A 27,033-nucleotide genomic window follows, 5' to 3' on the forward strand; every position below is an offset into this window, starting at 1 on the left:
CGAAGCTCACACTCCGCTCCGCAGTCCAGACTTTAGTACTTTTACGGAGTTCCACGGGACGAGTTTGGAGGCTTTGGACGCTGACAGGTCGTCGTGGGGACCTCCGAGTGTGCGCGCGTGTGTTGTGTGTGTGTGTGTGCGTCACGGATATAACAACTTTGGAGATTTTTGACAAACTCTTCGGTGTCACATCGTTGTTTTTTTTTTGCGTCCAAAAACGGACACTTTTAAGGAGTTTTGTTGCTGTCAGCTCAGTCCGGGCGGTAGAGAATCTTTTTTTTTTTTTTTTTTTAATCACCGACCTGTCTGCAGTTTTCCAGCCGAACTGAAAGCAACTTTTCTCGGACCGGAGCCCTTCGGATGGTCGGTGGAGGAAGTTTTTCCTGGAGCCCAAAGGAGAGCAGGTACTGTCAATGAGTACTATACATTTACTAAGAATCACATGTGCACAGGTGATGTCTCTTTTTCTCTCTCTCTTTTTAAAGTTATAGCCTTTTTTTTGTTTTTTTTAATTTTTAGTTTTAGTTTTAAAGTCTTTAATCTTTTTTTTGCTTTGTTGTAACTTTGGTTACAAGAAGTGCCACTGATGAACTTGAAAACAGTAATAATGTGAACTATCACACACACACACACACACACACACACACACACACACACACACACACACACACACACACCAATTTAACTTGTTGAAGTTTTGTTCCCACAATGTTTTCCTTGTCACAAAATGGGCTTGACAGTTGTGTGTGTGTGTGTGTGTGTGTGTGTGTGTGTGTGTGTGTGTGTGTGTGTGTGCCCCAAATGAAGGCAGCCCTCTGGCTTTGCGGTGCAGACCAGGACTATTTTTGGTCGAGATGTTGCACAAATGTTTCTCTGAGTTTGTAGAAATTGCTCCTGCCTTCATCTGGACCAAACAGTTGGAGCTCCTGCCCAGGCTGACTTTTAGCCTGTGGCAGGTACCAGTCTCTATACAAACAATGAATGGACCCAGTAACTGTGAAGGAGGCCATAGTTTTCACAATCCGCACATGTTCTGCTAGTATATTGTCATATATTGTGAGTTTTGACTAGAAAATCATTCTACTGATTAGAAAACTTTTATTGAAAAACTTTCGTCAGTGTTTCTGTCGACTGCATTTTCGTAAGTGACAATATCGAGACTATGACTAATTGAAAAATACACGAAAACTAAAGTATAATGTTCGCAGGGGATGAAATCCTATTGGAACTAAGTTTCCATACTGGAAGGTATCCAATCAAAACTACTTTTGTTGAGTAGAAGGCGGGACAAGTCACTATGTGATCCAATAGGAAATGGTCTCACCTGTAAAAAGATTTTGTCGACTAAAATCTTAATATCATTTAGTTTCCTAAAACTTGACAATAACTGAAAGGAAGTGTCTCCTAGTACGTATTAACTATACATATATCGACATTCTATCCGTGCAAAAGATGTCGTTACCGGAAGTCACGTGACCATTCCATGCGGTTAGGGTTAGTTAGTCCCTAACGTAGTTTAGGGTTAGGGTTACAATTAGGGTTAGGGTTAGTCCGTAACGTAGGTTAGGTTTTTGGTTACTTTCTCGATTCATCCCTGCAAAGCGATCCTTCAACCAGTCCAGTTTGGTCTAAGGATGAAAAGGCTATGCACTGGCAACACCGGTTACTATGCTCCAAAATCAGTCAAGGCCTCAATGTGATAAAGATGTGCCCGTCTTCTTTCTTCCCTTCCCTTTTTTCGCTTCCTCTTCTTTTCCTCTCCTACCTTTTTCATTTCCTCTCCCATTTCCTCTTCCACTTTTTCCTCCTCCACATAAAACCGAATGGGGGTCACAAGGGCCAGGTCTAGGGTTAGGGTCATTGCTGGGGTCAGGGCTTGGGTTGGGTCAAGAGTTTCTTTCTCGTTTTAATTAGAGTTAGGGTTAGTTAGTCCGTAATGAAGTTGACGTATTAATACAAACGGAAGTACAAGTGCGTAGCATCTCATTGGCCAGTTTAGATCACGTGACCTAAACTGGCCAATGAGGGGCGTTGCGTACGGACAGAATGCCGTTATATGGATAGTTGTGTGTTACGTATTGACAGCCACTGCCTAACTGAAATAGTCCTGATGATAAATTTGGACTAAAACTTAGCTGCGTTTTAGTCCAAAGACGATGACTAAATTAAAATGTGATTTTTTTAATTTTACAAACTTATCACTCAATCTGTTACATCTCGTTTTTGAAATCTTACATTTTTAGGATGTTTTCTCGGTTTGTGATCAACTCTGATGAATGCTGAGAATATGGAACACAGAGAGTCGAGCAAAATGTTCTCCTTTTTCTTTAAATGTGTCTTCAATCTGAAGAATAGCCAGTATTTGCACATTTAGATTATGTTCTACAGTGGTAGTTCTTTCAGTGACTCTCTCATTTTGCTTCACGTTAAATCCACCAGTGAAGGTGAACATGAAGGTGTTCCCTTCATTTGATGATCAATATTTTCTAGCCCTGTTGTGACGTTTCGTGTCAAAGTGCTAGTGTTGGCTTCAAGGCCTTCGGTATTTGTGAAACAGTCAACATTCTACAGGACTGTTTTTTTAATGTTTAAAAACACAATGACTCACTAGAGATCAGAAAACACCGTATTAGATTAAAAAACTGCTGCTAACAACGAAGTTCTATGGCAAGATCTAGACTTTGTCACATTGACAGTTTTTCCACCAATGACAGAGGTTTTTCTCATTCTTTCCAGTTCAGGAATCTACTTGAGCTTTTCTCACATTCTCAGGACAATTGGTCCTAGAAAAAGACACAAAAGCCAACATTTTCACTTCTGTCAAGGAGGTCATATTTTCACCGCCGTATGTTTGTTGTCTATTGATAAGATTACATCACTTTACGCCATTAAAGAGCTACTACATTTTTTATTTTGGCTGTGGTTCAAAAATAAGAAAATCTCTATATCTCATCATTGGCAAGATTTCAAAAATCTCTATCTCGATTCTTTATTGACCAATCTTTATGAAATTTGACTCATCTATGTTGGGTTTGTTCTTCAATTACCATACTGAGTTTCAACCGGATCGGATCCAGATTGCACATTTCATAGTGATTTTCTATAAATGGGGTGCCCAATGCCATACATTTTGCCCTTTTGAATGGTTATTAATAGGGATGAAATTTGTTCAAAGTGTGAATGATTATGGTACCATGGTCAGAATCACTGATCCAGATAAATGCTAATATCTGGCAAAGAGGAAATTTGGTGCTTGGCGGTGGTTTGTGCTCTCTGAGTGCTCTTGTTCCTAATATTACAGGAAAAAATGTATTGGTAAAGAAGTTGTTTCTCTAATATTGCCGTTACGTTATTGAAGAATTTTAAAAGGAAAAAGAAAATTCTGAGCCTAGTTGGAGAAACACTGCATTACATGCGGTCATGTTTTTAAATGAATTCCAAATTCCACCAACAATAGTAATCTTTTTTCCTGCTTTGAGTCACTGAGGCATGTTTTTGTTTAGTAACAAGGATTTACAAGTTAGTTTCTTCCCCATTGTTGTCACCGTATGCTAAGCAGACGCCGCAGATGAGCTCAGGCCATGTCTGGCAGGGACGTCTCCACATTACTGTGACTTGTTCAGAGTCTTCCAGTCTGAGACCAACACGAGCTGTGGACGGGACTGACAGCAGGGCTGATAAATGCTGCGGGAATGCGTGCGTGCAGAAAGCTAGATAGTAACATTAGATGTGCAGATAGGGGTGCTGAAAAGTGTTGCTGTCAACAGGTTAACCATTAGACTGAGATCCTCTATCTTCCCCCTACCTCCGGTCCACCAAGTCCACCTCTGTCCTTCCACCCTCCGCCTTACCACCATTCATTAAGTGTTCAATTAATGTACTAAAAAAAGACCACAGTTGTATGTGTGCGTTAGCTGCATACTGTATATTAAACTGGACTCACACACATGTTTGATGGTGTGTGAGTGTGATGATGATGAGGATGGCCTTCTCACATCCCGGGTCGAAGAGTCAAAATCCTTAGTAGCCGATCCCTGTTTGGGAATTTTTCCTAGTATGGAAAATGACAGCCTTTAGTAAACCATTGTTCTGCATCTGTTAGTGTGCGTTGGTGCTCCTGAGAACAGTTGTTTGTTTAATAGAGAACTAACACGGAGTAGTTGGTTGTATTTCTGAACGTTTGGAGCATTGAGGACAAATGAAGCAAAGCGCTACAATTTTGTTCTCGTTTGGAATCACTGAAAAGAAATAGAGATGCACCAATACAAGTTTATTAAAACCAATATGATATCAATAGTTGGATTATGGCTGCTCGATTATAGAAAAAAATGATTATTTGTAAACCAGAAACTTGTTTTTTTGTACAAAACAATGTATAATATATTCTTTAAACATGAATAAAATTCTTCAAACCTTAAAATTAAGAATGTTGACTTTTGCACTAAAAAATCAGTTCTCGCATGTGATGTGTTTTTGCTCTATGTCTTTATCATCAAACCCCAAAAAAACCAAAGTGTTCCCATACAAGATAACTTGACTTGTCTTGCTTGTTTACCAAGCGTTTACATATGTTTTTATGTTATTTAGCAAATAAAACATATGTAAAATGTATTTACTTATTCCATAAAATAATAATCATAGTTCTTTCTCAATTATGTTGTTTTTGTAATCATTGGTGTAATAATATAAATCATAATTGAATTCTGATTCATTGCAAAGCCCTAACTTGGATCTGAGTACTTGCTGATCCAGAGAGTTTTAGTTTCCTCTGCTTGTTACAACCAATTTTGATATTTTAGATAGAAAATCATTTTAGAACTGACATTTCAAGTGAGAAAAAAAAAAAAAAAAAAATTCTTTGAAACAACAAAGAAAACACTAATACATGTGCAAAACACCAAATAATTAATTTTTGGATTTCTCAACCACTTTAAATTCACAAATTTGATGAAACTACAAAATATTTGCAGGAGCTCACATTTTTCCCGTGCCTCTATCACACGACCAGAGTCATATTTTATCACAATTGTCGAAAGAACTGACACTTTTTCTGAAATCTTGCAAATTCCTTTCAAATTCCTGTACAAGAATTTGTCACAAATTCACAGTTTTAAAGGGAAGATCCTGCTCAGACTGATACCTGTCATTTACTGCTTGGATATTGTTCATGCCTTACACACTTTATATATCATTTATACAGTATGTGGAAGTACAAACTAGGGCACAATAATATTGAAATTGATTTTTTACCCCCCTAAAATCTGCTTCGTATTTGGCCCCTGAACTAAAATGAGTTTGACACCACTGATTTAAAGCATTTGCATGCATTCTGTATTGGTTCTTGGTATCAGTGAACTTTAACAAGTCTATTAGCACAGCATTGGTATCGGAGAATCTCTAATAACAATAATAATATTAGCATTAGTTAGTTGTGTTACCCTAATCACTTACAGTATCAGTGACTCATTGATTGTCTCCAGGGGTTTTATGGGGGAATGTTTTAAGACATTTGAACTTTAGTGACATTGAAGTGATAATTAAAAACACGTTTTAAAGTTGCTTTGGGTTGCCATGACAACAATAAGTGAACTTCAATGCAGGCCATCTTGATCTGTTTGATCTTAGTTTACGTTATTAGAGAGATCACATGGTTCCTTAAAGTCGTGTAAAGGGCACAAACGGGCACACAGTGAACTTTTATAATATATTATAGAAATTATATTATTCTTATAAGTTACAATACAGTCACTTTGTGTGATAGAATGTTTGTACAGCATGTGTAAGCTGCAGTAAAAGTCGCCTGAAGCTGCTGCTGATGCTCAGACAGTGTTGACAAAGCATTGTGGACATGCGGTAGTCATTATGGTCAACTGTTGTGCTTCAAATGTGACCCTGTGGCTGCCAGAGCAGTGTCTTCACTTCACTGTGTGTGTGCGTGTCTGCGTGTGTGTGTGCGCGTGCGTGCGTGTGTGTTGGCTGTTCAGCCAATGACATCATCCAAAATGTGTCCGAGCAGTGAGTGTGCGACAGCCAAGAGCCGCTGTGTGTGTGTGTGTGTGTGTGTGTGTGTGTGTGTGTGTGTGTGTGTGTGTGTGTGTGTGTGTGTGTGTGTGTGTGTGTGTGTGTGTGTGTGTGTGTGTGTGTGTGTGTGTGTGTGTGTGTGTGTGTGTGTGTGGTCAGCAGCTGTAGAAAAGCAGCAGCGTTCAGTTTACTAATAGCAAAAGTGGTTTATTGGACACTTTACAGTCCATGAGTGTGTTTGATAAACCCTGGGGTCGGTAAAGAGGGACAGTCACAAACTAAAACAGCCACAATGTAGACCAGACCTGTAACATTCCTCCTCTGACCACTGATTTATTTACTTGTAATGCCTTGCTAATAGCAGCTCTGTAATTATCACTGTAATCATCATTATTGGGGTATTTTCTCCATCATGCACTGTAAAAACAAAGTGAAAACAGACCAACTGCTAGGTTCTGGTTAGTGTTGAATTCTCCCAATAATTCCCTCATGATGTGAGTGTGCTCTGTAAATAGAAAATATATTAAGAACTTCCTGCTGTTTTCATACTTTTACAATCCGACCGCTATCCTAAAACTCCAGAACACATCTTAGAATTCTACTCGAAAATATCCAATCTGATCAAAACATTATTTATTTATTTATTTATTCAGTTCATTTCCGAAATGGTTGCAATCACAGAAATTCATTTTGACATTCAGAGCAAAATCACATCATTGTTTTTTTTTTTTTTTTTTTTTTGTCCTTTTTCATGCCGGAAAGGGCGACGGAAAAAAGCATTATGCTTATCCAGATCCGTCCCCTGATTTGAACACAGATAATTTTACATCAATCCTCGTTTCTTCCCTTGTCAAACATTCTCATCTTCTTCATAATTTTATCTTTTCATTAACATTTTTTTTTTTTTTTTTTGTCCTTTTTTATGTGATGCGTTCTCGTCTGCAGTCATTGTTCCTGTTGTTACTCCTCCTCACTGTCCTTTTTTTCCGTATCTCCTCGAGCTTTCTTTTCCAGTCGTTGTTTACGTTCCTCCAACTCTCCAAACGAAAAGTTCTTCTTCTTTCGGAGTACCTTCATATCCTCTGAAAGTCGCCTCAGCTTACGATCCATCAGAAAGGCACATGCACCTACACATACCCACATCATTAGCAGGCCAAAGATCATGACCCCTAGCAGATGGAACTAAAAGGAATTTATTTATAATAGCAATCCATATATTTATGGGTAAAGATGCGCAAAGAAGTTGTTTACTACAAGACAAACTATTTCAAGCTGAGAATAAGTAAAAACGGACATGTCTGAGGCCACCTGCGCTACCTTCATGGCCTACAAAGGGGTCACGGTCCACACTTATATCCAGTATCTACCTCGACAATGGACCACAGGAAGTAAAAAACCTTGGCTGTGTTCGAAATCGCATACTAACGTACTACACACTACACATTCAATGAGTATATACAGTCTACTACATACTACAATTAGAACGATGAGCGTTCCCATTGAAGTATACTTCCAAGTTTTCAAAGATGCATTTCAAACCTACAGCGACAAAAACCTGAATCACACTGAGGCTGAATATCACCGTTGATTCTGAAAACATTTTAATCCAGAAAGTGACCAAATAGAATATCAACATGTGCTCATTTGATCTATAAAACTCACGGAAATCCAATTCCATGTCGACATTTGGGAAATTTTCAGAGATGCGTTATTGTGCTACTGACAAAACTTCCAGTTAATTTCAAAACAAGAGCCCTATTTATAAAAGCGTTAAAAAAAAACTAACGGAAGACAAGAAGAGATACTTTTATTTTGAAAAGGGGATGTTTGACTTTTGGCTTGAAGCCAGTGTCACGGACTGAGTTTACGTTCGTACTGAGATTCTCTTACAATCTCAGTACGTGACTGCTACGTACTGAAATATCTAATGTGAACGCACTCCATAAACTCATTTTGACATCAGACTTAGTATGAGACAGTAGTACGTTAGTATGACATTTTGAACACAGCCCTTAGCTTTTATTCCCAGGGTGCACCTGGACAGCTGTCTGTATGGAGAGTGCCTCCTGCTTCTGTGGCCATCTTAAATATTCTGGTCTCCAACACTTCCTGCATCAAGTCCAGTCCTGGAGAGTCCCTGTCTGGCATGATTTCACTGTCTCCCTGAATCTGACGATGGTGGCATCGTGCTGCTGTGGGTCGATCAGCTGTTGTTATGAGCTCCATATTTTGATCAAACTTGACATGATTCATGGCAAAAAAATTGTACCTAAAACCTGCCATACACACCGTGTATAGCAGCTTCTCCTCTGCTCACCTCCTTCTCTCTCCGGTCCTGCCAGCAGCAGCTCTGATCTCAGCTGATCAAACTATCGTCAGCACACCTGCACACAGCACCAGACCACTGACACACACACACAGAGACATGTGGTGGGTTCAGACCACAGATGAACACAAACACAAGATAAGAGCCTTATTTAGCACAGTCACTACACTCTATTCAACTTTCTCCATTTCCATCACTCTTCAAGCCTCTCCGTAGCTCCATTGCGCCCTTATACCCCGCCCCCTCCACACACTCTTATCTTTGTCCCACTAACCTTCTGTTATTGTGCTTTAAGTATTTATTGCATGATATTGATGCGAATCATTCATACTTTTGTTACTTATTTTGTAATGTGGAATGTTGGAAAAGGCTTGGTCTCTCAGATCTATGGACACAGATCAGATAGTGGAGCCCAGAGCTCACAGTAAACATGGTGATGCTGCTTTTAGTTGTTATGCTGCAAAGAAGTGGAACAAACTGCCAGCGGAGCTGAAGTCAGTATCCAATGTGAACATTTTTAAATCAAAGTTAAAGGCACTTTTTTTCTCTACTGCATATGATTGAGAGAGAGATTTAAGGTCATGTTGTTGATGTAATGATGATTTTACTGATGATTTTAATTGATTTTACTGATGATTTTAATTGATTTTTACTGATGATTTTAATTGATTTTACTGATGATTTTAATTGATTTTACTGATGATTTTAAATGTTCTTATTGATTTTAAACAATTGAATGTTTTATCATGTAAAGCGCATTGAGTTGCCTTGAGTATGAAATGCGCTATATAAATAAATTTGCCTTGCCTTGCCTTGGTCAAATTATATTTCTCAAACAGGAAACAATAGTAACAGATGGAATGAGAAAAACTGACACATGTATTATTAACCCATGGGTTACATACATTTTAACCCTAAACAGAAGATTATCCTACAATTGAATACAATAAATTAGAAGACCCTTAAAAATATCTGAATAAATCTAATAAAAACAATATAGTTTTTATTAGATATTATATTTTATCAGAGATTTTAGATGCATGAAGATATAATCTGATACTCTCTTTGTTTTTTTGCTGGTATCTGACCAATATTGGATCGAGACCCCCTTAATTGTTAATTTTTAAAGCTATTTCATGTAGTTGTGATTTCTACAATAGTTCCTTCCATTTACATCAGTAATCTTGTCCTTATAAGCACTGTTATGAAGTCACTGTGCTCTGTTACTGCGTACCTACAACTTATACTTTAACAATGACCTTTTTCTTAGTTATTCTTGTGTTATAAATGTAGTTTATATAGGGCCACCCTGTTAATAAGGGCTAGAAATGCAAACTGGTGACCTGCCTGTATGTGCAGAGTTAACAGTTCAATGATGTTTTCAGCTTTCTGTTTTACTAAACAAAGCTGCACCAATAATGAAGAAGTAGCAGCCCCAGGGATGAGGTGAACATGGAGTTATGACAGCATAAATATTAAGGATTGACCAATAATCGACACGATCAATAAATCAGCTGAAATTCGGCATTATTTTTTATGATAATCCGTATCAACTGTTTTTTCCACCAATAGCCGATAAAAATAATTTAACTTTAAAGTGCGTGCTGTTTTGGCTCTCATAAAGTATATAACACGGATCAGACCTGTAGAAAGTTCAGTTGTTACGTTGTGTTAAATGAATGATTGACAAGAAAAGATAGCGCCCAACGTGGGGCTCGAACCCACGACCCTGAGATTAAGAGTCTCATGCTCTACCGACTGAGCTAGCCGGGCTGTGTCACATGATGTTGGTTCGCTTTGATCACTTACATGAACTGATTATATCAAAACAATTCTAAACTACAATTTATCTTGAAAGAAGGCATTTTGCCACTAAAATGTACAAGATGTCCGCCATGTTTTTCATTGGAGGCAGGGAGCGAGTCAGCAGTCACGTGACTTGACATCAGCCCATGGCTGTAAATGTTGGTAACGATACAAGCTCTGATTGGCCACATCGTGGTACAATTCTGGTTGATTCTTGGTAGCAGATGGGGACGTGATTGGTTTCCACTACCAAAATTAAAGCTGCAGTTTGCAGAATCCTTTCTTCGCTTTGTTTTGAAACAGAGGCCAAAACTCAACCTCCCTTACCGGTGACTGATGTAAATGCTCTTAGAACCTTTTTTTCTTAATATAGACTTTATCTTGTGTTAATGGAGATATTTCTGGTGTTTTAGAGACTCTAACATGAATGCACGTATCACTCTGTAGTTACTCTCCTGAGCAGCGGCCGAAGTCACCAAGGTCTGCGAGGGCGCAAAGCGAAAGCGATCCATTCCTCCTCAGTGTTTGTGACTTTAAACTGTTGCTTCTCCACCTCTAACGCTGTTATGGAGATTTCTGCTTGGACGTACGTCATTTCACTTTTACTTCCGAGGGTACCTAAACACGTCTGACTTCAGACGAGCAGCCAATAGTAACGCCAAAAACAGCTCATGGAGCACACGTGTTTGTAGAAAGATCTCTGATTGGCTGACATCCAGATTTCCAGATTTCTAAATGTCATTTTTCAGAGCCAGGAGAAGGAGATGAGATTTACTGTTCACTCAGAACTCTTTGATTACAATATGCTCAAAGATGATCATGGATTTTTGACCAAATGATGCCAAAGAAAAGTTACATATTGCAGCTTTAAGCTCGACCAACAAGTGGCAGGTGGGAGAAGTTGTATGGAATAGTCTGTGACCCAAAGATACTCAGATACTTTTTACGTGTTGAGTGATACAAAAAAGAAGCTTTTCAAAAGTGGGGGAAAAAACTTGCTTTTGAAGACTGTCTTACTTTCAGACTTGAGTTAAACTTCCAGAAATGTAAAAACAAAACAAACAAGTATACATTTCCCCCCCACACACACATCTGAATAACATCTGCTCGATGTGAGCACATTCCTCTCGGGGTAAAAGCGGGTTATAAACTGCTCTGGATGTGTTAAATGTGTTAAAGTAGAAAGAAGTAGAATAAAGGCCATGAATGACGATCAGTCAGTCAGATGAGAGGAAACGCTGCCTCCTACTGGTCATCATGACATACTACAGCATTAGTACTGACTGTCAGCTGCAATGTTAACATTCAGCCATTTCTTTCTTCTTAGAAAGAAGGTTCTTTACAGAAAGTCTCTTTACATGCAACAATTACAGTCAGATCGATGGATAACAACATAATGTAAACTCTGATTGTACTGTTTGGGAAAATGTGATGAACAACAAACCATCACAATACGAACCAAAAGTCTGTTTTTTTTATGTGGCTCGGGTGCATTTGGGTTGTTGCAAATTTTCATCTGGCTTATCGTCTTCCTCCAAAACTCCCCTTTTCTCTGTCGACTTCACTCATCTTGCATCTTGTGTGTGTGTGTGTGTGTGTGTACTGTGTGTGTATGTGTGTGTGTTTTAATATAATGAGATTTCAGTACCCAGGTGCTGTTGCGAGATAATTACTGAGTGTGTTTTTCTTCAGTGAATTCACGCTGTTGGTGGATGGCACTCACTATAGCAAAGCTGTCAGCAGCACACATTGCACACACAGCACAGGATGAGGGAGTGAGGGCATCAAATTAAAATTTATTTTCAGCTATCTTGCTCCTGATGGCAGAGCAGAGCAGCAACCCTGACTTACATTCTTGGATTTTGTTTCCTTTGCTCTCAGTCCTTCTTGTTTCCATCTTTTATTTCTTATTTTTTAGTCAGTTGTGAAGCTTTGTGCCAACATCTGAGGCTCGTGGGAGGTAAACACAATCTCCAGTGAGATCCTCTCAAAACCCTCTGCAATGGTGGTGTGTGTGTGTGTGTGTGTGTGTGTGTGTGCGTGCTCACACGCTGCTAATCTTCAGGTGTCGAGGGGTTAAAACACTTAGCGCCTCAGCTCCTGAAATGCAGCCTGTGTGGTGAAACATGCAGCAGCAGATCCCATCAGAGCCTTCTGCTGTGTACGCAGCTCCAATAGAGATCAGATCATTGCATTGCATTCAAAAGATACAGTTTTCTGATTTGCATTTGGGGAATGTCACACAAGATCAGACATAGGCAACTGGCGGCCTGGGGATCCACAGGCGGCCCTCGGGTCTAGTTTTGTGTGGCCCCCGATGTAAAGGCATGACTCCAGAAACACACAAAATGACAAATAATACACAATAGGACAGGGAAAAAAAATCCCAAAATACACAAAAATGACTGAAAAGTCAACAAAAATACACAAAAAAAAACCCTCCAAAAACACATAAAATGATAATAAAATAAACAAAAGGACAAAAAAAAAAAACTAAATGTAAAATAAAACACATAAACAACAAAAACACACAAAATAACATACAAATATTCACAAGAACGGCAAAAAGAAATCCAAAAAGACCCCCAAAACAAATAAAATGAGAAAAGATTTGATGACAAAGCACACAAAAATAACTCAAATGACAACAAAAGTACACAAAAATAATTACAAAAACATATAAGATTAAAAAAAATGTAAACAAAACAACAAAAAAATGACAAGAAAACACACAATATCTTAAGTGACAACAAAAATACACAGAATGACTCAAAATACATAAAATGAGAGACAATTACATGAAATGGCAACAAAAATACCAAGAAAAAACCCAAAAAATAGCAAGAAACAATTGTAATGACGCTCAGATTGGTCATTATTCTAAACGATTTTTGTGGCCCCCGCTATGCTAAAAGTTGCCCCTCCCTGCACTAGATTGTGTGGCTATGTTGAGTGTTTTTAAATCTCTAGATTAATTACAAAGATGCAGAGACTGGTAACACAAGCACTTTTCCTACATTTTCCATCAAGCATGTCCTTTAAATTCTGCTCAAGTATTTAACATTTGCTGAAATCCTTTGATGACATTTGCATCATGGCTTCAACTTCCAACATGCATCACAGCTAAAGATCAGAAACTTACAGATGCAATGTTGACCTTCCTGAACTCATGTAACATTAGCGTTTCTTGCCATTTGCAGCATTTTATCTATCAATAAAATCAGGGTAACAATCATGGTGAGGTCACTGTTAACTGCACCAACAAACTTGTGTAGCTACTGGATATGAACAAGGTTATTGTGGAAAAATTTAAACAAGATTAAATGTAAAAGTTTTTTGTGTTGCTTTCTTTGAAAAAAATCCCAGATTTTGTCCAAGTCCTGAATGTGTGTGCAGGGATGATGAATCTGAACTTTTTCCTGCAGTAACTGTAGCTGCAGACAGAGGTCGCTACTCCACTGATGCTCATCCATTAGGAGGAGTTGGGATGGTGGGGCTGAGGAGCAGAGGTGACGGGCTGATGGCCTGAGGATCTAAAGCATGAGAAAGAGAAAGAAGATGGACGCAGGTTGAATGTTGGATGAGGATAAATCAGGAAATCACAGCCTGGGGTCACATTTGAAGCTCAGGTGTGAAGTCTCCACCTCTGGTCAATCCTCAATCCCCCTTTTTCCAGTTGTTTGCCTTTTGTTTCCCTCTCTGACCTCTCATCACCCACCCCCTCCTTCCCTCCCTCCCTTCAACCAGCCATGCTTTGGTCCACTACTGTTTTGCATACCCTCAAGCAGGCCAGTACCATTAACAGAGCTGTCAACTTAAAAACAAAACAAACAAAAAAAACAATACAGTTATGTATTTTAGGCCTTCACATGAAAACGTTGCTCGTCAACTGATTTCTGAAATGTGATCTTGATCTCCTGCAATGGAATAGTGGGGGTCTGGACATTTTGGATGTGGTAGATGTGATTTCCTGCATTCTGGTAGTTTTAGGGGTAGAATTCTAGAGATGGAGAATACCTGAGCTCATTCAAAGCCATCCTAACTTACAGCCTTTACTGTTCTTTTTATTAGTGAAATGAATTCCCTTGTATTTCTCAAATGTAGAGAGAGAGAGGCTTTCACTTACATCAAATATTTATTCATATCCTATTTTTCAGACAACAGTAGACATTGACAATAATATCTTTAATTTATATGGTGCTTTTCAAAACACTCAAAGACATTTTTCAATTCAAATATGAAACACAGACGAGGAGAACATCAACATATCATTTAGAAAATGTGTTTAATAGAATTGTTATGAACACTCACCCTTTATACTACAGACAGACCAAAAAGGCATCAATACTTTTTGTATGCAATGAGAAACATCAAATGAAATAATAGTCTACCATCTACACCTTTGTGTTTCCTCCTCTTCCTTCGCCATGTGTGTGAAAGTTGCAGAAGGAAAGCATATTTATCCAGAAGTGGCTTATATTCAGACAAGGCAAGTAAAGCACGGGAACAGCTTTCGTAGAAATTGCGATCTTATTTTCCAACTGGCTGTGACGTCAGTCTCTCTTCTAAATTCCAAGGTAAATGAAATGCGGCACAGCATCAAAACTGCAAGACTTGAAATATCCCTTTTTCTACTTCTTATCGGCATCAATCGTCATCACAGGTAGTAGCAAAGTGGCGCCACCTACTGTACAGGAGGGGACTAATGTTTTGTTTCTTTTTTGAGTAAGAAATTTGGGCTGTGGCGTGAGACAATTCCCCTGACATGAGCCAGATTGATGTGTAGCCCCTCCCTCTAACTCCAGTTCTCTACATAGATCAGGGTCTGTGTCTGGTGAATCCTTTCAGAACCAGGGAGGGACATGAACAGAATGCTTGAAGCTGATTGGGTGAAGGGCCTGTCCACCATGATTTGTTTTAGCCAATCACACGGTAACAATTGATGATGTCGTCATCGGCATGCGCCGCAGAGACGCTGCTACAACAAAAACAACAAGGCTCCGCTGGTGAAAACTTTCTTTTGAGATAATAATGCTGCGGTCAGTACGTCGTTGACTGACTTTTGTCGTTTTTGCAACACGAGTATGTGAGTTAAGGGCACGTTAACCATCCTCCTTTCTATTTTGATTTGGAGCTATGCTAGTAGCGGTAGCCTAGCTCGTTCCTCTCCCCGCAACTGTGCATGCGACAGTTTTGCTTCGGCCCTTCTGCCTTCGTCACACCCAGATATCCCGCCCTAAACCACAACACTGCCTCATGATTGGTTCAAACCGTTTCAGTTCTTATTCGAAAGGCAAAGGCGGGAACAGTACAAGATGGATTCTGGTGGGGCGGTGTTTAGCTCAGTGGGTTGAGCGCCCGCCCCATGTACAGAGGCTATAGTTCCTCACCTGCAGCGGGTCCAGGTTCGATTCCCGGCCTGGGACCCTTTCCTGCGTGTCATTCCCTGCTCTCTCTGACCCCCTTCCTGTCAAGCAACTGTCATATAAAGGCCACTAGAGCCAAAAAAATCCTTTAAAAAAAAAAAAAAAAAAAAAAAAAGATGGATTCTGGTGTTTGTGAACACCAGGAGAATCCATCGTGCAGGCAAGGTTATGAAACAGTGTGAAATCAACCAATTGTATGACTCTTGTCAGCTCTGCGTTAGTGAACAACGAGGGAGAACATGCATAGAAGTGTTTTTATTTTTATTCTTACCATTATTTTGTGCTGTATTGTTTTGGCAGACATGGAGGACAGTGATTCTCTAGACAGCATCTTTGTTCTAGTTTCTTCCCAGTATACACTGTTATGCACCTTTTTTTTGCAACTCCTCATCCCATAATGCAATGGGCGAAAATGTAAACAAACGGACTGTTTACAGCGGAAATTAAAACAAACTTTCAAGATGCAATTTCAACCTAATTTCTTTCTTTTCGGAGTAAATGATGTTCGATTCATTGATCGATGAGGCCTACACTATGGTTTTGTGAAATTGTTGGTGTGTTGTAGCTTTAATTTCCTCCTTTAGGGGCTGTAACACAACATGTAATATGATAAAACATTCTGGGCAGCATTGCAAACCAACGTGTGACTTTGGTAAATAAATACGCTCACTGATATGTTTCGACTGCTCTGCGCTTCGATTCTTCTCCATCGTCTTGTATCTGTCAACTTCTCCCCCTGCACATTTTGCTCTTATTCGCCACATCACCTCATTTCTCTGCTTTGTGACTTTGTTTGATTAAGAATCGATCCATCTTTTCTGTTCATACACTATGCAGCCGTCACGAAGGCATGGGAAGAGCTGAACTAATAACCAGACTAAAGGAATTAACGGGAGAAAGAAGGTGGAGTGAGGAGGAAAGAAAAGGGTTAAGTGAGGGACATGGTAAAGGAGGAGAAGTGAGGAGTGGCGTTCGGGGAGGATGAAGAGATAAGAGGATGCTGGAGCAAGGAAAACATGCGAGAGGAGAGAGTATAGGGAGGAAAGGAGACAAAAGGAGATTAGAAAAATAGATCAATAGATAGAGCGATACAGAGAGGAGAAAAGGAAGGATACACAGTGAAAGGAGTGTGTGTGTGTGTGTGTGTGTGTGTAGCACACAGAGAAAAAAGGCAGAGCTGGGCAGACAGCCAGCTCTCTGAGGAGAGAGAGGTCAGCGCAACGGACACGTCTCTGGAGACTGTGTGTGTGTGAGTGCGTGTGTGTGTGGCTTGTGTGGATAACGGTGGCGAGAGATAGAAGCAGGAGGTGGAGGAAAGCACTGGGAAATCTGTGTTATTATGTAAGATACACATTGAATATCTGAAATCTGACCTTGGAAATCTATATCCGTGCACTCGCATTGGTTTTATCTGTTTGTGCATGAAAGCGCCTTCCTTTGCACTGCATATCTGAGAAAACTACTGCTCCGATACCACTCTGTAGTTTTCACATTCTCCTTTTGAAATACGCTTTATACATTTTGGACTGTGACAGAAACACACGAAGAGCATGGAGGAGGAGAACATGTAAACTTCACACAGAACGGTCCCAGATTCCCCAAGTAGAGTAGAGTGCAAACTCATCGTTACGTCGTTGATATTGTTCGATGGATGGAGTTAAAAGAAAGTACAGGGCTGGTGTTGTAATGAAGACACACTGCCTGAGTGTTACCGTCATCAGAGATTAATGGAGCTTTGCTAAACACTAGATCACCGTGTGTGCGCGCGTGTGTGTGCGTGTGCGTGTGTGTTACTGCACCGTGCTGCAGGTAGGACAGAGAGTAGGAAAGTGTAGCTTCAGAAACACAACAAATTATATGATGGGAGTTATTTTAAAGCTGCTGAAGACGATCACTTTTTATCAGATAAAGTCATAGTGTTTGGCCTCATAGCTCAATAAATTTAATTTAGCAGTTTTGTTCATTGCAATTGTGGGATGTGAAGTCCTGTAGATCAGGGGTGTCAAACTCATTTTAGTTCAAGGGCCAAATACGCAGCACTTTGATCTCAAATGGGCCGCAGATTTTTACGCAGGAAAACGAGTAATTTTAATATTATTGTTAATTATTGTTCATTTACAACCTTTTACATCTTTTTTCAAGCAAATAATCTTTGATCTATTGATCTAAAAGAAGGGATTGATCTGATAAAAAAAAAAATATTGTCTCCAGCTAAGCTAGTTGATTGTGTGACCTTGTATGCCACATGTGCTTTGTTGATTTCCACACATGTCCACACTGTTCTACCCTGTTAGACACATGCACAGGCAAACAAAGCTCCGTGATATCTCTGCACTCCTCAAGGTCTTTGTGACACTTGCATTTGTCATGGAGACGAGGGGAAGAAGATGAGTGTGGAAAGGAATAAAGAAGAGAGGCAAATAGTGAATCAGTTCAACTCAGTGCATTTGTATGCTAATAATTTCCTTTTCCAAGTATGATGTGGAGAAATGAGGAGTTAGAGGGATTATTTTAAATCATCCTCTGAGTATATTCAGCAGAAAATAGTTTTGAGTTATCAGAGACTGTGTTAAAGTTCAAGTCAAGCTGTGGCTTTAAATGCTTCAAAAGTGAATTCTCAATTTCTGCTTTGTGTGAGCGCATACATCGTTACAACATGACGGGTCATTTATGGGCTGCACGTTGCCCTAATCGTCCTTCCAGCTTCCTGTGCATCTTGAGCTTTTGAGCTGGTACCACAAAGTGTATTTATAGTTCCCGCAGCTTTTCTGAAGTAAAGGCTTTCTTCCTAAAAGCATCCATCATTCTCATCCAAATATTCACGTTACAGTTATAAAGGCTTAAGCTTGGGTTAGAGGTATGTGGACAAGAGTAATGAAATGGGTCATTTCATGTCTTTTCACAAATGGCACAAGACATTTTTACCAGTTGTTTGATCAGATGAATACTTTTTGAGATATGGCCAATTTATTCAGTGGGTATGTGTCGATTTTCTACGTAGTAGTAGTAGTAGTCTACATAAGTAGCTCAAAGCTGAAAAAATAACAGGGAGCTGAGGCATATGCAAAGTTGTTTAGTGAAAGCTCAAACATTATTGAGCCCGACGAAATTTTTTCCAATTGTGAGGTTATGGCATGTCCACCAGATAGGATGTATAGCAGATCTTTTTATATATTCTGAGAGAGTAGGGGGAGCTCTATTAGTATACCAAATTTCAGTTTCCTTTGTGTTGAAGTTCGTGAGATATTGGAAGCTGAAAGTGGAAGGAAAATAAGGACCCACAAAAATCGACACACGCCCCTAGGGCTGGGCGATATGGCCTTTTATAAATACCGCGATATTTTTAGGCCATGTCACGATACACGATATATATCTCGATATTTTGCATTACCCTTGAATTAACACTTTGATGCACAAAATCACACCAGTATGATGATTCTATATGTCTACATTAAAACATTCTTGATCATACTGCATTAATATATGCCAATTTTAAACTTTCATGCAAAAAAGGGGATATCACAACTAAGTCAAAGTTGACATAACTGTATTTATTAAACAGTGAGTGGCTCAAACATAAAATTGTCAACAGAAAGTGCACGTTCTGTGCAAAATTGTCACAGAGACATTTCAAAACAAGACATTAGTGCAGGATGCAACTCACATGGCATTTCAAAACACAAAATTAAAGTGCACTTTTTGTACATAATGCCACTACAATATTTTAAAACAAATAGTGCCCTTTTGTGCATGTTGTCATTAAGATGACATTTAAGTCCGCGAGTTTAACGGTATGGTCATTTTCAACACCGCACAGACTACAAGCTGCGATATATCGAGTATATTCGATATATCGCCCAGCCCTACACGCCCCCCTGACTGAATAGATGGATTTCAATGTTTACAAACATGAGACATGTGACTGACGTGCGCGTGCATGCTCGTTGCAGAAACCATGTTGTTTACATATGCGACGCTTGAAAAATTTAAAAATGGCAATGAATGCAAATAGTTGGAAGTATGTAGAAGGCTTGTCACCTGAGGACACGGCTGCTTAAACTCACTTTAAGTACAGGTGAACCATTGCGGGACCCATGCAGCTTTCCCAAAAACAATGTGCAATGTGCGCTCCTGGTCCGATGTTCAATGGCCAGACATTCATACATATCTGATAGAAAAACCCAGTGTACATGCGAAAGAAAACCTAAAAGCATTAATTCTCTAGATGCTTATAATTACTCGTTATGAACGGGCAGTAGGGGGGCTGCTGTTCTCCTGTTACTGAAGGTTTCCGTGTATTTCTGTGTATTCTGATCAGTTTCAACGGATGAGTTTACTTTATCCAGAATGTTTCAGCGCTCTCTCTCTCTCCGTGTGTGTGTGTGCGTGTGCGTGCACGCGTGATAGCACGCACCCATAAGTCTCGTCTATTCTTCTGAAATGGTATGTTGTAAAATTTAAGTCGTGGATTGTTGGTACTCACATTGTGTTGTTTTTATACGAAAACAAAATCGCGTGCCGATGCCAGTACAATGCAGTTCTCCGGTTGTTTTGCACAGAGTCTGCGTGCGCATGCACCTAATTTAGTATGCGTACGTCACATGAAATGGGTCTATTGTCCATATCTCATTCAGTATTTATCCGATCAAACTCAAAATGTGCAGTGTGCCAATTCAGTTATTAAGAAACAATTGGTAAAAAAATTCTGAATTTTTTTAGACCGAAGTGCGGGGGTTGTCCTGAAAATTTGTTGAAATGACATGGAAGGACCCAAATATACGTAAAATATAAAATTATTGTTGGCCACGCAGTAAAAACAGATTGAGATCGACAGTCTGAGAGTCTCATTAGTTAAAGTAGAGAAGGAGCATGTGGTTCATCACGCTCAGGAGTGTGTGTGTGTGTGTGTGTGTGCGTGCGTGTGTGTGTGTGTGTGTGTGTGTGTGTGTGTGTGTGTGTGTGTGTGTGTGTGTGTGTGTGTGTGTGTGTGTGTGTGTGTGTGTGTGTGTGTGTGTTGGTTTTTCTACCCTGGTGGGGTCCACCTCCTGAAATATCACTCACGCTGTGGGGACCGATTTTCCCCGTGGGGACCGAGTGCCGGTTCAGGTTTGAACTTTTTCAGTGAGTGTTAGATGTTTCAAGTGATTTGTGTGTTCCCTTAAATTTTTCATGATTTTAGAAGTTAAAATCAGATTTGTATGACCTTCAGAAAGGGTGGATCCCATAAGACACCATTCTGTCATTGGTCCTCACGGTGAGATAAAAACGCGCATGTGTGTGTGTGTGTGTGTGTGTGTGTGTGTGTGTGTGTGTGTGTGTGTGTGTGTGTGTGTGTGTGTGTGTGTGTGTGTGTGTGTGTGTGTGTGTGTGTCAGATGACTGAGTGCTTGATTTCTGTTAATGAATTCAGAGTCTGCCCTTGTGCCTCATGTATATGCATCTGGTTTTGTGTGGTTTGTGCATCTTCGCTGGTGTTTGAGCGCACGCGAGGCTCACGTTAGTGTTTGACCGGTTTTGTTGTCCTTCTGGTTTCTAAAAACCTGGGAACTGATCCGTCCGTGGCCTACTAGTTAACCTTTAGGGACCACAACGCGTGGGTTAGCGTCAGTGGGTCAGGGGCGTTAAGGGTTCGGCGATTGAGAAGCAGGGCCAGTGTGCGCTGTCACTGAGTGGTCCCCACAAGTGTGACTTTGCAGGTGTGTGTGTGTGTGTGTGTGTGTGTGTGTGTGTGTGTGTGTGTGTGTGTGTGTGTGTGTGTGTGTGTGTGTGCGCCATAGGCTCCAGTGAGATCCGGCAAGCATGACGGAGAATGACAGCTTGATTTATGGCGAGGCTATAAGTAGAATGACTAGAGCTAGAGAGACAGAGGGAAGGGGGGATTGGAAAGGCGAGTTGGAGAGGAAAAAAGGGAAAGATGGAGATGGTATGGTAGTGTGGATTGGGAGAGAAATCAGGAAAAACATTGACCAATTGAACAAGAAACATTGTTAAAAAACCAAGAATGGGTAATGACGGGAACGTCTAAGATCTGAAACCCAATTTAACAACCAAATTCCCAACGATCTTGTTTGGCATATTATGTCAGACTTCCTCCAATGAGCACGTCATGCTCGTGACCTAAAAATCAGGTGTTGCCTGGAGTGTCCTATGGCGCGGTGCGTGTTGAATGTTGATTGAAGTGCAGTGATGAAGCTTAAGCTACTAATCAAAGGGTGAAGCAGAAACACACGTCTTGTTGTCAACCTATAAACACAAAAGTCAGTGATCACAAAACATCTAAAGCTCCAAAAGGATTTAAAACTATTGAAATAATAATAGAATAACACAATGTGTAACTGCTGATCATTAGTTACATATATGTAGTGATGTGAATCTTTGGGTGTCTGACGATTCGATTCGATTCCGAATCTTAGGGTCATGATTTGATTAAAAATCAATTTTTGATTTATCCATTATGGCATCAAAACAATACAGTTTGTATAAGATCATTTAAAATAAACTAATTCCAATGATGTAATTACACAAATACAAACTTAAGACACAAGGTAACATTTATTCATGCTAAACAAATAAAAACTTACATACTGTACTAAGAAAACCTTGCATAAATAAAATTGCCTAAATAAAAGCTTAGGTCAGCTGCTCCTTTCTTCCAGAAGTAAATCTGAACTCTCAGTGACTACAAGAATAAGTTCAAGGTATAAGAAAAATAAAAAAGGTGGCATAAGACAAAGAGGGGAGGGGGCCTGGGGGGAGGTGGGTACCGTGACCCCCTCCTTTCTCAGCCTCTTAGGGCGCTGGGGCTGACGGTTGAGTCAATTTAGACTTATTATTATTATTATTATTATAAGTTGTATTATTATTATTATTATTGTTATTATTATATCTTATTTCATTATTAATATAATGTTTTCCTCTCTTCATCCCATTGTGCTCTGGGTGTATGCTGTCAGGTTATCACATTGTTGTTTGTCCCTGTCTTTTGTCATGTATGTTGCAAAAAATATAATAAAATCAATTTTTGAAGTTTATTAATCGATTCAGAATCGTGGATAATTAGAAATGCGATTCTTATGTGAATTGATTTTTCCCCCACTCCTAGTTATATGGGTGAAATGTTAAATATGGGCACATTCATGGCCACATTTTTTAAAATCATGAAATTTAAAGGTTGCAGAGCTCACTTAATTTTCGCTGTGTTGTGTGAGCAGCATAGCAGCAGTGGTGAATTATTCCTAATTTTTGTTTAACATGGGGTTGAATGATGAAGGTCATTCCACTCCGTTAGCTGTTTGTGGTAACGGAGTGGAATGGGAAACATGAAAGTTGGTCAGCCATCACACATTGAGGTACAACTCAATGGTTCCTGTTGTAATACCTAATGTCCATCATTGCCTTTTTAAAAATTGACATGAAATAGTTATGGATATGGTTGATGATAATTACGGAGTAGACAGAAAAAGGAAAAGTGCTGAAATAGTGTCAATTAAACCTGCATTACAAAAAGACTTGCAGCACTAGAAAACTAGGATTTTTCTGTTCTATAACAGTAGGTGTAAAAAAAAGACAGATACATTTTGATTACACGCGTTTTATGAAAAAAAAAATAAATAAAAAAAAAGAAAACCTGCAAATTTGACAACAAATGGTTAAAAAAAAAAAGAGAAAGGAGAAAAAACCTGTAAATATATTTTAGTAAATTAATTAACTTTTGGTTTTTTAAAAAAACAACTAGACTTTGTTAAAAGCAGAGAAAAATCATTGATCATTTTTTTTGTGATCAAATCATTCGAGGACCTCGAGGAATCTTTGCTGCCACTCTTGTGAGTAAGTGTGTTTACATGCAAGGTTGCAATTTCGGTCAGCATTAAACTTTTGCCATAAACATTTTGTGAGTGTGAATCCCAGCTGCCACGAGTCGAGTGTTTATAACTCAAGCGTCAAAAAGAGAGAGAGACAAGAAATCAAGAAGTGCATTATGGAGTGTTTTCAAGGATGTTTGAGAGCAGCCATGAAGGAGGAGAGTGTCAGAATTATGACTGACTGAGAGAGAAAGAGGAGAAGGAGAGAGTCCGAGCTTTGATCTATCTCCTGGTGGGAGCTGGTCCTGGCAGGCGGCCAAATCGCCTCACAATGTACACACACTAACACACACACACTAACGCACACACACACACACACGCACTAATTCACACACACATTTAGGGCTCCAGGGCTTTGTTGATTATTTCTGCTGGGAGGATCAAAGACAGTGACTCCCCACCCGCCGGCCTCCTCCATCCATCCCTCCATCCCTCTATCTATCTATCTATCTATCTATCCATCTATCCATCTATCCATCTATCCATCTATCCATCTATCCATCCATCTATCCATCTATCCATCTATCTATCTACAGTATCTATCTATCCTTCATTAACCTCTCTGACTGTCCATTTGTGCAGCCATTCATCAGTCTCTCCATCTATCAATGGCCACATTACATGATGTTTTTTAATTCATTAGTTATTCCTCTATTCTGGGCCGCCATTTTGGATTATGTCGTCACCCAGCGCGTCAACGCCGCAAGTCGCACATGCGCAGAAAAAACGGAATTAACTTAAAGCGGCTTTAAGTGTTGTTAACTGTTTACAACAAAGAGGAATTATTTAATTTGAAATTCAAAAAAAGGAATAAACCAGCCACCTAATTCGAAATTAAATTTAATTCGGAATTAAATTAGCAGTAGGAATTAAGTGTTTACCAGGTCAAGTTAAAGAGGAATTAACTTTTATTAAAGCTCCCATGTAAACGTGGCCAATGAGATAGAACAATATGAACCAATGGGAGTTTCACAATAATTGTGATCAAAGCTGAATTTATGTAACACTTTGTTTACTCCTAAATATTTTAGATATTCATATAGATACGAGCTTCAAAGTCAACACGGATTGCATTTGTCCACTCGATTATTGATCTTCCTTCATTTATGACAGTCAGTAAAACATAAACATGAATAAAACTGTAGCTTTAATGCTTCAAAGGCAGAGGCATGATTTTTAATAGTTTTCAAACTGAAAGGACAATGATTCTGTTTGTGTGGATTTATGAGCTTTTTTCAAGATTTCTTTTAGATTATGTAAGGGTCAGAATATGAAATAACCTTATTAATCTTGTTTTATTTATTCATTTTTACACATGATGATGTATGTATAATTAATTTATTCAGCAAAGAAGTTCAATAATCAAACGTAGTAGGATTCTAAAGGTGTAATGTTTTCATTGATGTTTGTTTGTTTGACTTTTAGCAGGATTACGTCAAAGCAAAGAAACTGGTTTTGTCAAAATTTTAATCTTTTTTTGGCTCAAGTACCCCCTTTCTCTTTCTTTTGAGAATACTATGAAAAAACAACTAAAGATCATAATGATGGAATAAATGAATGATTACACACCTTTTAAAGACTCATTTTGTAAATAAGTAGAAAGAAAGAAACAGTATTTAGTGGGACCAAGACTGACCCTTTTCAGTTCATGTTCTAATCAAGATCATTTCTATCATCATTTTGTGTTGTCGTCTTTGTGTGTTGTTGGTATTATTTAAATTATTCTCTCTCAGCGTGTGTGTTTTTGGTGTCGTCTGGTTGTTTCTTATGTCATTTTGTCTGTCTCTGTAATTTTTCTGTATTTTGTAGCAATCTTGTGTATTTTTTTCTCATTTAGTGTCATTTTGTGTGTTGTTGCTGGTAATACTAAGTATTTTTTTCACTTAATGTGTGTGTTTGTGGTGTAGCTGATAATATTTAAACCCCCATTTGAGAAACACTGCCTTACGCCGTGGAAGATTCCGTACATTTTTACAATTTCAGAATTTTACAATTTTACAATGTACTGATCCTGGATCGGTTTCAAAAATCACTTAGGACAAAGTGTTCACAGTTTATTCCTGGTGTGTGTGTGTGTGTGTGTGTGTGCGTGCGTGTGTCTGTGTGTTTGAATTGTGCACCAAGTAACGTCAACAGCTGCCATCAGTGAGGTCAGGGCTGTCTGTGCATGTTGTTGGAGACACGGTAACATCTTCAGCTGTTGCTTGAGTTGTAAATGGGTCTTTATCCCTCCTTCAGTACTTTCTTTATACTTCCTAATTACTTTGTCACCATATATTTTTTCATCAAACAACTACATTTTTACACAGTCTGTGGTTTTGAAATTGTATTTCTTTCCTCATATTTAGGACATATTTCCGCTCCGTAAAACAGCTTTTTTTCCTCTCGCTGAATCAGCTGCTTATGAATTCCTTTTTTGTGTCTCTCTCCTTCTTTTTAAGCCATGGTGCCTGAAGGTCTAACCTCCAGTTGAACTCCCATATCTGTGTGTGCGTCGGTGTGTATGTGTGTGCGTGTGTGTTGGCGGGGCTGAACCCTGATCTCTGACCCTCTTTGCATACCTGTCTGAACTTTACAGCTTAACTGGGTTTTTTTTTCCAGTCTGTCTAAATCTATCCATCCCACTCTGACTTCTGTTTCATTATTTTGTGTTGGAGACTCCATAGTTTGAGGCCGGATGTGAAGGTCATTAAAAAAAAAAAAAAACACTGTGTGCGTGTGTGTGTGCGCGCACATGTGTGCACTTAGGTCTGAAAACGAGGGCATTGGCCCGTCCTCCTCTGTCTGAAAAGGAAATACCAAATCACTGAGGGCATCTTTTTCTCTCTCCCTCTATTTCTCATCAGTGTTTCATACTGTTTTTGAATATTACTTAAAAAAATGAATAGAAATGTATTTAATCTTTTCTTTTCCAATTATTTGTCTGTACTTGTAGTAAATGTGTGTGACTGTAAGGGGTGTACAGCTCATAGTTCCTGGAGGTCTGTTGTCCTGAATGTTTTAGATGTGTCTGTTCTTTAGCACAGAAGAATGCAGAGACTCGTGAGTGGGTCGTTATCAAGACGTTCACATATAGCTGAGGCTAGGGATGTAACAATTCACTCAACTCCCGATACGATTCGATTCACGATACTGGGTTCACGAGACGATTCTCTCACGATTTATTTTACAAAATGGGACTGAAGACAAATTTTTTTTTTTGGGAAAAAAACTAGAAAATACAGTACTATTTTCCTTTTATTTTTCATTGTCAAAAGAATTCCTTGATAAATTATTCAAAACAATGCAATTTAACTAAAAATAAATCTTGAATGAAATAAATAAAGGAATAATACAAATGAAAATGAAGCCTATTAATTTAAATTCTGGTTCTATAATAAACAATGCAAAACTGCACAATAGTTCTTTTTCTTTTTAAAAGTGCAACTGAAAATGTATTTTGTGCCTTAACAATTGGACTTTAAAAAAAAAAAAACGTGATTGCACTGATTTACGTCATATTTGTTTTGACCAGCAGAGGGCGCTGGTAACACAATGGTCGGTTGGCATGCAGATATCTTGCAGTGAAGAAGAGAAGCTATGCTAGCAGACAG

The 27,033-nt window shown here is 39.0% G+C and overlaps 1 protein-coding gene and 1 non-coding gene across 2 annotated transcripts in view; one reads left to right on the forward strand and one right to left on the reverse strand.

Moving 5' to 3' along the window:
• wnt5b (wingless-type MMTV integration site family, member 5b) overlaps nucleotides 1-27,033 on the forward strand; it is a 122,478-nt gene continuing 95,445 nt past the window's right edge. Inside the window, exon 1 of the mRNA XM_028448393.1 lies at nucleotides 1-404. The gene's annotated coding sequence lies outside the window, so the exon portion shown is untranslated. The remainder of the gene's footprint in view (nucleotides 405-27,033) is intronic.
• On the reverse strand, nucleotides 10,048-10,120 carry trnak-cuu (transfer RNA lysine (anticodon CUU)). Its single transcript has one exon. It is a non-coding gene; the product is annotated as a tRNA-Lys (tRNA).

Source organism: Gouania willdenowi, chromosome 6, assembly GCF_900634775.1.
Source record: "Gouania willdenowi chromosome 6, fGouWil2.1, whole genome shotgun sequence".
NCBI lineage: Eukaryota > Metazoa > Chordata > Actinopteri > Blenniiformes > Gobiesocidae > Gouania > Gouania willdenowi.